Source organism: Chrysemys picta, chromosome 1 (genome assembly GCF_011386835.1).
Source record: "Chrysemys picta bellii isolate R12L10 chromosome 1, ASM1138683v2, whole genome shotgun sequence".
Classification (NCBI taxonomy): Eukaryota; Metazoa; Chordata; order Testudines; family Emydidae; genus Chrysemys; species Chrysemys picta.
In genome coordinates this window covers 59,041-71,566 of record NC_088791.1, presented here as the reverse complement: position 1 = coordinate 71,566, position 12,526 = coordinate 59,041, and the positions used below count along the sequence as shown (strand labels likewise).

Below are 12,526 nucleotides of genomic sequence, written 5' to 3'. Positions count from 1 at the left end.
ACACACACACACTCTTCTTCTGCAGACTAAATAACCCCAGTTCCCTCAGCCTCTCCTCATGAGTCATGTGCCCCAGACCCCAAATCATTTTCACTGCCCTCTGCTGGACTCTCTCCAATTTGTTCACATCCTTTCTGTAGTGGGGGGGGGGGTCACTAAACTGGATGCAATGCTCCAGATGTGGCCTCAGCAGTGCTGAATAGAGGGGAATAATCACTTCCTTCGATCTGCTGGCAATGGTCCTGCTAATGCAGCCCAATATGTCATTAGCCTTCTTGGCAAGAAGGGCACGTTGTTGACTCACATCCAGCTTCTCGCCCACTGTAATCCCCAGGTCCTTTTCTGCAGAACTGCCGCTTAGCCAGTTGGTCCCCAGCCTGTTGCAGCGCATGGGATTATTTTGTCCTAAGTGGAGGACTCTGCACTTGTCCTTGTTGAACCTCATCAGATTTCTTTTGTCCAATCCTCCAATTTGTCTAGGTCACTCTGAACCCTATCCCTACCCTCGAGAGTATCTACCTCTCCCCCCAGTTTAGTATCATCCACAAACTTCCTGAGGGTGCAATCCATCCCATCATCCAGATAATTAATGTAGATGTTGAATAAAACCGGCCCCAAGACCAACCCCTGGGGCACTCCACTTGATACCGGCTGCCAACTAGACACTGAGCTGTTGATCACTACCCGTTGAGCCCGACGATCTAGCCAGCTTTCTATTCACCTTATAGTCCATTAATCCAACCATACTTTTTTAAGTTGCTGGCAAGAATACTGTGGGAGACTATATCAAAAGCTTTGCTAAAGTCAACCTATATCATGTCTACTGCTCTCCCGATATCCACAGAGCTAATTATCTCATCATAGAAGGCAATCAGGTTAGTCAGGCATGACTTGCCCTTGGTGAATTCATGTTGACTGTTCCTGTTGACTGGCTAACCTAGTGAGGAGGGCTTTAAACTAGGTTCACCGGGAGAAGGAGACCAAAGCCCTGAGGTAAGTGGAGAAATGGGATACCGGGAGGAAGCACGAGCAGGAGAGTGCAAGAGGGGAGGACTCCTGTCTCAGACTGAGAAAGCGGGACAATCAGCGAGTTATCTTAAGTGCCAATTCACAAATGCAAGAAGCCTGGGAAACAAGCAGGGAGAACTGGAAGTCCTGGCACAGTCAAGGAACTATGATGTGATTGGAATAACAGAGACTTGATGGGATAACTCACATGACTGGAGTACTGTCATGGATGGATATAAACTGTTCAGGAAGGACAGACAGGGCAGAAAAGGTGGGGGAGTTGCATTGTATGTAAGAGAGGAGTATGACTGCTCAGAGCTCCAGTATGAAACTGCAGAAAAACCTGAGAGTCTCTGGATTAAGTTTAGAAGTGTGAGCAACAAGAGTGATGTCGTGGTGGGAGTATGCTATAGACCACCAGACCAGGGGGATGAGGTGGACGAGGCTTTCTTCCGGCAACTAGCAGAAGTTACTAGATCGCAGGCCCTGGTTCTCATGGAAGACTTTAATCACCTTGATACCTGCTGGGAGAGCAATACAGCGGTGCACAGACAATCCAGGAAGTTTTTGGAAAGTGTAGGGGACAATTTCCTGGTGCAAGAGCTGGAGGAACCAACTAGGGGCAGAGCTCTTCTAGACCTGCTGCTCACAAACCGGGAAGAATAAGTAGGGGAAGCAAAAGTGGATGGGAACCTGGGAGGCAGTGACCATGAGATGGTGAAGTTCAGGAGCCTGACACAAGGAAGAAAGGAGAGCAGCAGAATACGGACCCTGGACTTCAGAAAAGCAGACTTTGACTCCTTCAGGGAACTGATCAGCAGGATCCCCTGGGAGAACAACATGAGGGGGAAAGGAGTCCAAGAGAGCTGGCTGTATTTTAAAGAATCCTTATTGAGGTTGCAGGACAAAAACATCCCGATGTGTAGAAAGAATAGTAAATATGGCAGGCAACCAGCTTGGCTTAACAGTGAAATCCTTACGGATCTTAAAAACACAAAAAAGAAGCTTACAAGAAGTGGAAGATTGGACAAATGACCAGGGAGGAGTATAAAAATATTGCTCAAGCATGCAGGAGTGAAATCAGGAAGGCCAAATCACACTTGGGAGTTGCAGCTAGCAAGCGATGTTAAGAGTAACAAGAAGGGTTTCTTCAGGTATGTTATCAACAAGAAGAAAGTCAAGGAAAGTGTGGGCCACTTACTAAATGAGGGAGGCAACCTAGTGACAGAGGATGTGGAAAAAGCTAATATACTCAATGCTTTTTTTGCCTCTGTCTTCACAAGCAAGGTCAGCTCCCAGACTGCTGCACTGAGCAGCATAGTATGGGGAGGAGGTGACCAGCCCTCTGTGGAGAAAGAAGTGGTTCGGGACTATTTAGAAAAAACTGGACAATCACAAGTCCATGGGGCCAGATGCGCTGCATCCGAGGGTGTTAAAGGAGTTGGTGGATGTGACTGCAGAGCCATTGGCCATTATCTTTGAAAACTCATGGCGATCAGGGGAGGTCCCGGATCACTGGAAAAAGGCTAATGTAGTGCCCATCTTTAAAAAAGGGAAGAAGGAGGATCCGGGGAACTACAGGCCAGTCAGCCTCACCTCAGTCCCTGGAAAAATCATGGAGCAGGTCCTCAAGGAATCAATTCTGAAACACTTAGAGGAGAGGAAAGTGATCAGGAACAGTCAGCATGGATTCACCAAGGGCAAGTCATGCCTGACTAACCTAATTGCCTTCTATGAGGAGATAACTGGGTCTGTGGGATGAGGGAAAAGCAGTGGATTTGTTATTCCTTGACTTTAGCAAAGCTTTTGATACGGTCTCCCACAGTATTCTTGCCAGCAAGTTAAAGAAGTATGGGCTGGATGAATGGACTATAAGGCGGATAGAAAGCTGGCTAGCTCGTCAGGCTCAACGGGTGGTGGTCAATGGCTCCATGTCTAGTTGGCAGCTGGTTTCAAGCGGAGTGCCCCAAGGGTCGGTCCTGGGGCCAGTTTTGTTCAATATCTTCATTAATGATCTGGAGGATAGCGTGTACTGCACTCTCAGCAAGTTTGCAGATGACACTAAACTGGGAAGAGTGGTAGATATGCTGGAGGGTAGGGATAGGGTACAGAGGGACCTAGACAAATTAGAGGATTGGGCCAAAAGAAACCTGATGAGGTTCAACAAGGACAAGTGCAGAGTCCTGCACTTAGGACGGAAGAATCCTGTTACAGACTAGGGACTGAATGGCTAGGCAGCAATTCTGCAGAAAAGGACCTAGGGGTTACAGTGGACGAGAAGCTGGATATGAGTCAACAGCGTGCCCTTGTTGCTAAGAAGGCTAACGGCATTTTGGGCTGTATAAGTAGGGGTATTGCCAGCAGATCAAGGAACGTGATCGTTCCCCTCTATTCGACATTGGTGAGGCCTCATCTGGAGTACTGTGTCCAGTTTTGGGCCCCACACTACAAGGAGGATGTGGAAAAATTGGAGGGCGGAGTCCAGCGGAGGGCAACAAAAATTATTAGGGGGCTGGAGCACTTGACTTATGAGGAGAGGCTGAGGAAACTGGGATTGTTTAGTCTGCCGAAGAGAAGAATGAGGGGGGATTTGATAGCTGCTTTCAACTACCTGAAAAGGGGTTCCAAAAAAGATGGATCTAGACTGTTCTCAGGGGTACCAGATGACAGAACAAGGAGTAATGGTCTCAAGTGGCAGTGGGGGAGGTTTAGGTTAGATATTAGGAAAAACTTTTTCACTAGGAGGGTGGTGAAGCACTGGAATGGGTTACATAGGGAGGTGGTGGAATTTCCTTCCTTAGAGGTTTTTAAGGTCAGGCTTGACAAAGCCCTGGCTGGGATGATTTAGTTGGGAATTGGTCCTGCTTTGAGCTGGGGGTTGGACTAGATGACCTCCTGATGTTCCTTCCAACCCTGATATTCTATGGTCACCTTTTTCTCCTCCAAGTGCTTAAAAAATAGAGTGAAGGGTTTTAATTTAACCTGTTAAATAGAAGGGAATGGAGAGAACAGGAACTCTCACACACACTTTCAAAGGGGAAGTTATTGAGAACTTAAGGAGGTTTGTAAGTTTTATTTGAGTTACTTTTTCTATGACTAACGATCATTGCTTAATAAATGGATAGCTGGCAGATATTCAGATACAATGCCCTCACATGCACTGGATTTGATACTTGTTTTTAATGGAGGGCAAGGTGCTAGTTTAGCAGAAATGCATAGTAGTTAGGCCTTTGCTTGAGATTACTAGTATTACAGAAGCATCTAGAGGCCTCAATATGCAAGGTGCTGCACAGATGTGAAGTAAGAGGATTGGCACAAAAACTAAGTTTATTATTTGGTTCAAGGCAAGACACAATAGGTGGATGATACAAACAGACTGAAGGAAGGGGGAGAAGAAAGATAAGGCAAGAGTGAAACAATCAAGTTATATAAATTTTCTTAGATTCATAGATTCCATGGCCAAAAGGGACCATTGTGATCATCTCGTCTGACTTCCTGCATCACACAGGCCAGAGAACTTCCCCAAAATAATTGCTAGAGCATGTGTTTTAGACAAACATACAATTATAATTTTTAAATTGTCAGTGATGGATAATCCACTCCAACTCTTGGTAAATTGTTCCAATGGTTAATTACTCTCAGCACTAAAAATTTACACCTTATTTCCAGTCTGAATTGGTCTAGCTTCAACTTCCAGCTACAGGATCATGCTATACCTTTCTCTGCTAAACTGAAGACCCCATTATTAAATATTTGTTTCCCAAGTAGATACATACAGACTGTAAGCAATTCACCCCTTAGTCTTCTCTTTAAGATAAACAGATTGAGCTCTTTGAATCTATCACTATAAGGCAGGTTTTCTAATCCTTTAATCATTTTTGTGGCTCTTCTCTGACCCCTCTCCAATTTATCAACATCCTTTTGAATTGTGGGCACCAGAACTGCACACAGGATTCCAGCAGCCGTTATGCCAGTGCCAAATACAGAGATAAAATATCCGTTCTATACTCCTACTAAAGAGTTTCCTTTTTATGCCTCTGAGGATTGCATTAGCCCTTTTGACCACAACACTGCAATGGGAGGTCATGTTCAGCTGATTATCCACCATGACACCATAATGTTTTTCAGCCACTGCTTTCCAGGAGAGAGTCCCCCATCCTGTAAGTATGGCCTACATTCTGTTCTTAGATGTACACATTTACATTTAGCTGTATTAAAACGCACATTGTTTGCTTGCTCCCAGTTTTCCAAGCAAGCTAGATTGCTTTGAATCAGTCCTCTTCATTATTTACCACTCCCCTAATTTGTGTCCTCTGCAAACTTTAATCAGCTATGACTTTATGTTTTCTTCCAGATCACTGATAAAAATGTTTAAAAGCGCAAGGCCAAGAACTGAGCCACATGGGACCCCAACTCAGAACACACCTGCTTGATAATAATTCTCCATCTACAATTACATTTTGAGACCTATCAGTTAGCCAGTTTTTAATCCATTTAATGTGTGCCATGTTAATTTTATATCATTCTATTTTTTTAATCAAAATATTGTGCAGTATCAAGTCAAGGTTGAACAGTAGTTGCAGCTCACCATCTACCTAGCCAGTGTGATCTCATGATTGCCCCATCAATAACATGCCCTTTTTGGGTAAGATTATGAGAAGTCATGGGAAGGCAACTCTTACATCATCTGGAGCCCTCAGATTTCCTTGACCTGCCTCAATACAAAGTCCAGCTTAGGTTCAATATTGAAACTGCACTTGTCCCACTGGTTGAAATTCTCGTCTTATGATGGGCAAACATTAGGTGTCCCCAATAAGCCTGCAAGGCCCGTAAGTAGTCTTTGATATGTTGAACCAGGAGGTATTATTAATCTGACTGTAAACCCTGACAGGTGTGAGCAAGATGATACTTCCATTCCTATCTTTCACAGTGCACTGGGTGGTGTGAAACTACTCATTGCCACAGAGAATCTTCTCACATAGGGTTCTGCAGGGTTTTAATCTATCATCTGTCCTGTTCAACACTTGTAAGGTTGCTGGGAAGAGAATTAGTGGGTTGGGAAATGGTGCCGTCAGTGTGTGCATGAAACTCAGCCCTAGGTCTTTCATCAAATTTGGGCAGTACAGCACTTTTGTTTTTCCAGTGCTTCTCCTATCTTGAGCTGCAGCAAGGTCACTTATCTAAACCCTAATCTAGATAAGAAACAGGAAATGCTAGTTGTTTGGTGCAAGCACCTAGATAACTTAGTGGGGATGCCAGCCCCAATGACTGTGGCCACCATCTGTCTAAGATTCATAATCTGAGAGATATTTCTGGATCCCCCTGCTTCCTCTCCAGTCTCTAATGGCAGCATTAGTCAGAAGCTTCCTTTTTTATACAAGAATTCCAATCAGTTACCTCAACTACAGACCCAACCTCATTTATCCCCGCATTTGGATCCCTGGAATGGACTCCACATGGAGCTACCCTTAAAAATCACTCCAAACACTCATATGACAAGAGTCCTCTGAAGTCTGCACTAATTTCATACTTACTTGTGAATATAGTTCACAGAAGTGATATACAAGACTTGCCTAATGCCTCAGAGCCAAGGACATGTTGGTTGGCGAGATAAATTACCTCCTCCTTACATAGTCTCCATACACAAAAGCACCTTACAACACACAGTACAGTGAAGAGAGGAGAATGTTGCCCTACCAGGATAACAATGAATACAATGTACACCGCTACCTCAATATAACGCGACCCGATATAACACGAATTCGGATATAACGCAGTAAAGCAGTGCTCCGGGGCTGCGCACTCCGGTGGATCAAAGCAAGTTCAATATAACGCAGTTTCACCTATAATGTGGTAAAATGTTTTGGCTCCCGAGGACAGCATTATATCGAGGAAGAGGTGTATTTGTATTTGGTATCCAATTCTATTACTGTGATTAATTTCAGTTAAGGCCCTACCAATTTCACAGCCATGAAAAATGTGTCACGGACCGTGAAGTCAGCCTTTCCCTGTGAAATCTCATCTCCCCTGCTGCTGGGCCAGGGGCTCCCAGCTGCTCACACTGGGGAGGGACAGGAGTTGTCCTTCCCCTGCATGGCCGCTCTTAGTGGGGAGATCAGATCCACCTCCAGAGGCAGCGCAGAAATGAGGGTGGTACACCCTCACTTCTGCACTGAAGCAGCCTGGGAGCTGGGCTCCAGTCCCTCCTCACTCCCCCTGCCCCGAGCCCAGCTCCAGCTGGTGCAGCCCTGGCTCAGGGCTTCCACCATCCCCCGCCCCCAAGCCGGGGCAGTTTCTGCCCCCCCACTGGGGCTCGAGGCAGTCCAGGCTCAAGGCTGCCCAGGCTTGAGGCTTCAGCCCCACTGCTGCAGATGGGGTCCGGGTTGCCCAAGCTCAAGGCTTCTTCCCCCAGGGCTCTGCTAGGACTCTGTGACCCAGTCTGGGCTTCTGCCTTGTGGCATCTTCTGGGGCTGAGGCACCCATTTTTCCAGGGGGCCCCGCCTTAATCTGTCATTGGCCTGAACTAGCAGCCACAAGCCCCCAGCTGGGGCAGTCCCAGCAGCATGGGGGAAGATCTTACCCACCTCCGGGAACCACCTCTAACTGCAGGAAGCTCGGGGGCTGCTGCCTTCAGAAACCAGGTCTGAAGGTAGCACAGAAGTGAGGGTGGCAATCCTGGGACCCCTCCCTCACACAGCCTTCAACTACCTGAAGCGGAGTTCCAAAGAGGATGGAGCTCGGCTGTTCTCAGTGGTGGCAGATGACAGAACAAGGAGCAATGGTCTCAAGTTGCAGTGGGGGAGGTCCAGGTTGGATATTAGGAAAAACTATTTCACTAGGAGGGTGGTGAAACACTGGAATGCGTTACCTAGGGAGGTGGTGGAGTCTCCTTCCTTGGAGGTTTTTAAGGCCCGGCTTGACAAAGCCCTGGCTGGGATGATTTAGTTGGGAATTGGTCCTGCTTTGAGCAGGGGTTGGACTAGAAGACCTCTTGAGGTCCCTTCCAACCCTGATATTCTATGATTCTATGAACAACTTTGCAACCTCCCCACGATCCCATTTTGGGTCAGGACCCCCACAGTTACAACACTGAAATTTTAGATGTAAATATCTGAAATTGTGAAATTGACTAATTTTAACACCCTCTGGCTTTAAAATTGACCAGAATGGACCCTGAATTTGGTAGGGACCTAATGTCAGTCTATACAAATAGATAGAATGCCAATCTATATATCCCAGTATAATTTGGGCCCTAGTTACCCAAGAGATGCCTCTTCTTCATATATCCCTATGACAACTGAGCTGGGATGGTTTTGCTCATAGAGCCTTGCTTTGAAAATCTGGGGCTGGTGATGGGGTGTTTCAGTAGAGTTCCTCTACTCTGAATGTTATGTCCCTTTATGGTCCAGCAAAGCCCAATTCCATTGCCTATCAGAGCATGGTCTTAGTGTAACAATAGATTGACACATAGCTCATCCAAGTTTGTATTATATATCTGCCTATCTCTGTAATAGCTGACATATCCCACCATGATGGGACATGCAATATTTCTCTTTTCCTGAAGACAAGAAGCAAACATCATTTTACTCCCTTTTTGAACAAATATATGAAGTATGAGTATGCGGGAACTATCACTGTGACCAGGTCTAAGTCCGAAAGCATCAGAATCTATCTTCTGCCAGTCACACATGGAAGTGGGCATTTTTTGCCACTGTCGCTATATAGGTGTCTAAGCGCTGTGTGGAATCCAGTAGGATTTTCAGGCTAAAAACTGATTTAACAATATGAGAGCAGATGCCTTTGAGGATTAGATTGTTGAGAAAAGTTTTTCATATTACTTCCTTCTTCCTACCAGCATCGCCTTACGTCTTTTGTCTGGGTCAACCTTTCAGGCTTTATCAGTTCAGAGGAAGGCAGCATGCACTTTTTTGGGGGCGGGGAGGAGGGATGAGGGTTAACAATATTCTTGTAAATGATAAGTGCAAAGCTGATCCCAGTGTCTAGAGCTGGTGTGAGTGCAGCAAATGGTGAAGGCTCCAAAGAGACAAAAAAAATTCTTCCAATGGAACTAAATTGTCTGAATTACTTCTAATTAGAGCACTTGCAGCTTCATCTGAACAACACAGCAGGAAATTTTATTTAGATTAAATTAGACTATATTGGAATTATAGTAATTTCAAAATGCAATTTGGCTGCTAGAAAAGTCTCTCTCTAAACTCTGAGGGTCAAAGGTTCTCAGATTTTATCATAGTACATTCCACAGTTTAACAGATTACTTGTGATTCAACACTTCCCTTCCCATTCACGATTTTATAATATCTACAGCAATTGTTTACACAGTGACAGTAAGAAAATGAGTGATCTAAAAGTGGTACTTAGATTAGCTTTTTTTCAATACTTTTGCTCTTCCTTTCACTCTCCATGCCAAACTTTGCTATTCTTTCCTGTTGGACCCCCGCTCAAACACTATTCCTTGCTACTCAGTTCCCTTCCCCCTTGCAGAGGATCAGTTCGTGTCGCTGAAAGCCGCTCCTGTATATTCTCCTAGGTGGCAGCGAGCCCGCGGCTCCTCCTCTCTAGCTACTTTTTACACGCCTCCAGGCCCTTCCCTGCCGTGAAGCGAGAAGCAGCAGCACCCTGGGATCAGGCAGCGCCCCGCGAGCTCTCAGGGAACCGGAAACACGGGGGAAGGGAACAAAGGTCATTATTTCAGCAGCGACCCAGAGCTGCTTGGGGAAATGGTTCCTATTAGGAAGTGAGGAAGAGACAGCACTGGGGGCCCGGAGCACGGCCCCCCCTCGGCCGGGCGGCGGGGACCCAGAGCACAGCACCCCGGACGGAGGGGACCCGGAGCACGGCCCCCCTCGGCCGGGCGGCGGGGGCTCGGAGCACCGCACCCCGGACGGAGGGGACCCGGAGCACGGCCCCCCCTCGGCCGGGCGGCGGGGGCTCGGAGCACGGCCCCCCTCGGCCGGGCGGCGGGGGCTCGGAGCACCGCCTCGGCCGGGCACCTGGGACCCGGAGCAGGCTCCTCTCAGTGGCGGTCCGCGCGGGCCTCGGGGCCCACCTGAGGTCGGACCCTCTGCTCAGGGCCCCGCCCGCCCGCACTCACCTGCGCCGGGAGCCCGGTCTCTCGCGTTTACTCAACTCCGAGCACCCCCGGTTCCGAGCTTAGGTGCCAAGCGCCACCCCCGGCCACATCAGCAGCGGAACACACCACAGCTACTTCCGGCTTCGCCTCCCCTCCCGCCTCCGAATTGGACTAGCCAGCCACCCGCACATTGCGATGGACATAGCCACCTACCAATCACAATGAGGCGTTTGAGCCGTTGCTAGGGTTACAGTTACACAGGCATTAAACCGCCAATCACAAGAGGGACTAAGGGGATCCGCCCAATAACAATACAACAGCCAATCAGCAGACATAGCTGGTTCGGTGTAGAAGTCAGCCTGGCCGCGGGTGGTATTTAAGCTTCCAACACAGCTCAGGTAGGTGGGGCCGGCCCGGCTACAGGTCTCACCTCAGGCCGGTAGCTGAGTGCCACTTACCTAGGGTGACCAGACAGCAAATGTGAAAAATCGGGACGGGGGTGGGGGGTAATAGGAGCCTACATAAGAAAAAGACCCAAAAATGGGGACTGTCCCTATAAAATTGGGACATCTGGTCACCCTACACTTACCACACCTGCCTGCCACACCCCGCATCAAATGGCAGGTAACGCTACCATAAGCCGGTTCTGGAGCACAGCCACTGAGCAGGGATGGCCCCATGCGCAGCACATCCCCCTTGTGCTGGGATAGTCCTGGTGGGGACGGATGACACCAGAAGGCCAAAGCAGAGTTGCTGTAGGGTGAACTGACAGTGGGTAACCACGTGCCAGGGGGCCCGAAAAAACAACACAATGTCAAGTACACACTGAAGCACAGCTTGAAGTAGTGTAGCTTTGATGCTGGGAGTCATCAGTAATGGGTCACTGTGGCGAGCAGCAGTCGACAGTTAAGTTACTCGGTTCGAGATTAATGGCCGTATGGATTTTGAGGCACAAAGGATGAGTCGTAAGCAGAAGATTTGGTGGGCAGAGACTAATTCCTTCCTTAATATCGAACTACGTATGCATTCAGTGTGGAAAGGACTGCCATTCATCCATTGGCCTTTTTAGCCCCACACACTCACAAGATGTAATACTGTTGTCAGTGTCCTCTTTGGTCCCGAAAGACAACAACATAAGAATAAAAGCCAGTCAGTGCATAGAGCTTGGCACATCCTCCAGAGAGTAAAGACAGCACTACAAACCGTTACTATTGAAAGGTTTGGGACTGTAGGAATCTAGTAGGGTCTATAGGGTTGGATTAGTGGGGATAAAGGGAGGGACAGGATGAATCAGTGAGGGGGCTAGAGGGGCAGTTAGTGAAGAGCAGGGTCAATGGAGGGGGAGTCACCAGGGGGTTTCCCTTCATAAAGTCTCAGAAATGTAGGGCTGGAAGGGACCTTGAGAGGTCATCATAGAATATCAGGGTTGGAAGGGACCTCAAGAGGTCATCTAGTCCAACCCCCTGCTCAAAGCAGGACCAATTCCCAATTAAATCATCCCAGCCAGGGCTTTGTCAAGCCGGGCCTTAAAAACCTCCAAGGAAGGAGACTCCACCACCTCCCTAGGTAATGCATTCCAGTGCTTCACCACCCTCCTAGTGAAATAGTGTTTCCTAATGTCCAACCTGGACCTCCCCCACTGCAACTTGAGACCATTGCTCCTTGTTCTGTCATCTGCCACCACTGAGAACAGCCGAGCTCCATCCTCTTTGGAACCCCCCTTCAGGTAGTTGAAGGCTGCTATCAAATCCCCCCTCATTCTTCTCTTCTGGAGGCTAAACAATCCCAGTTCCCTCAGCCTCCCCCATAAGTCATGTGCTCCAGACCCCTAATCATTTTTGTTGCCCTCCGCTGTACTCTTTCCAATTTTTCCACATCCTTCTTGTAGTGTGGGGCCCAAAAATGGACACAGTATTCTAGATGAAGCCTCACCAATGTCGAATAAAGGGGAACGATCACGTTCCTCGATCTGCTGGCAATGCCCCTACTTATACAGCGCAAAATGCCATTAGCCTTCTTGGCAACAAGAGCACACTGTTGACTCATATCCAGCTTCTCATCCACTGTGACCCCTAGGTCCTTTTCTGCAGAACTGCTACCTAGCCATTCAGTCCCTAGTCTGTAGCTGTGCATGGGATTCTTCCGTCCTAAGTGCAGGACTCTGCACTTGTCCTTGTTGAACCTCATCAGGTTTTTTTTGACCCAATCCTCTAATTTGTCTAGGTCCCTCTGTACCCGATCCCTACCCTCTAGTGTATCTACCACGCCTCCTAGTTTAGTGTCATCTGCAAACTTGCTGAGAGTGCAGTCCACACCATCCTCCAGATCATTAATAAAGATATTAAACAAAACTGGCCCCAGGACCAAACCTTGGGGCACTCCGCTTGATGCCGGCTGCCAACTAGACGTGGAGCCATTGATCACTAC

The 12,526-nt window shown here is 47.8% G+C and overlaps 1 protein-coding gene across 10 annotated transcripts in view; it reads right to left on the bottom strand.

Moving 5' to 3' along the window:
- Nucleotides 1-10,267, bottom strand: part of GOLGB1 (golgin B1) — a 127,681-nt gene extending 117,414 nt beyond the window's left edge. For 5 of the 10 annotated variants that reach the window (XR_010599982.1, XR_010599987.1, XR_006176791.2 and 2 more), the window contains exon 1: nt 10,121-10,267. The gene's annotated coding sequence lies outside the window, so the exon portion shown is untranslated. The remainder of the gene's footprint in view (nt 1-10,120) is intronic. The other 5 variants (XM_005310836.4, XM_042859999.2, XM_024111657.3 and 2 more) reach the window with 3 other exon arrangements.
- Between the last annotated feature and the right edge of the window lie 2,259 nt (nt 10,268-12,526).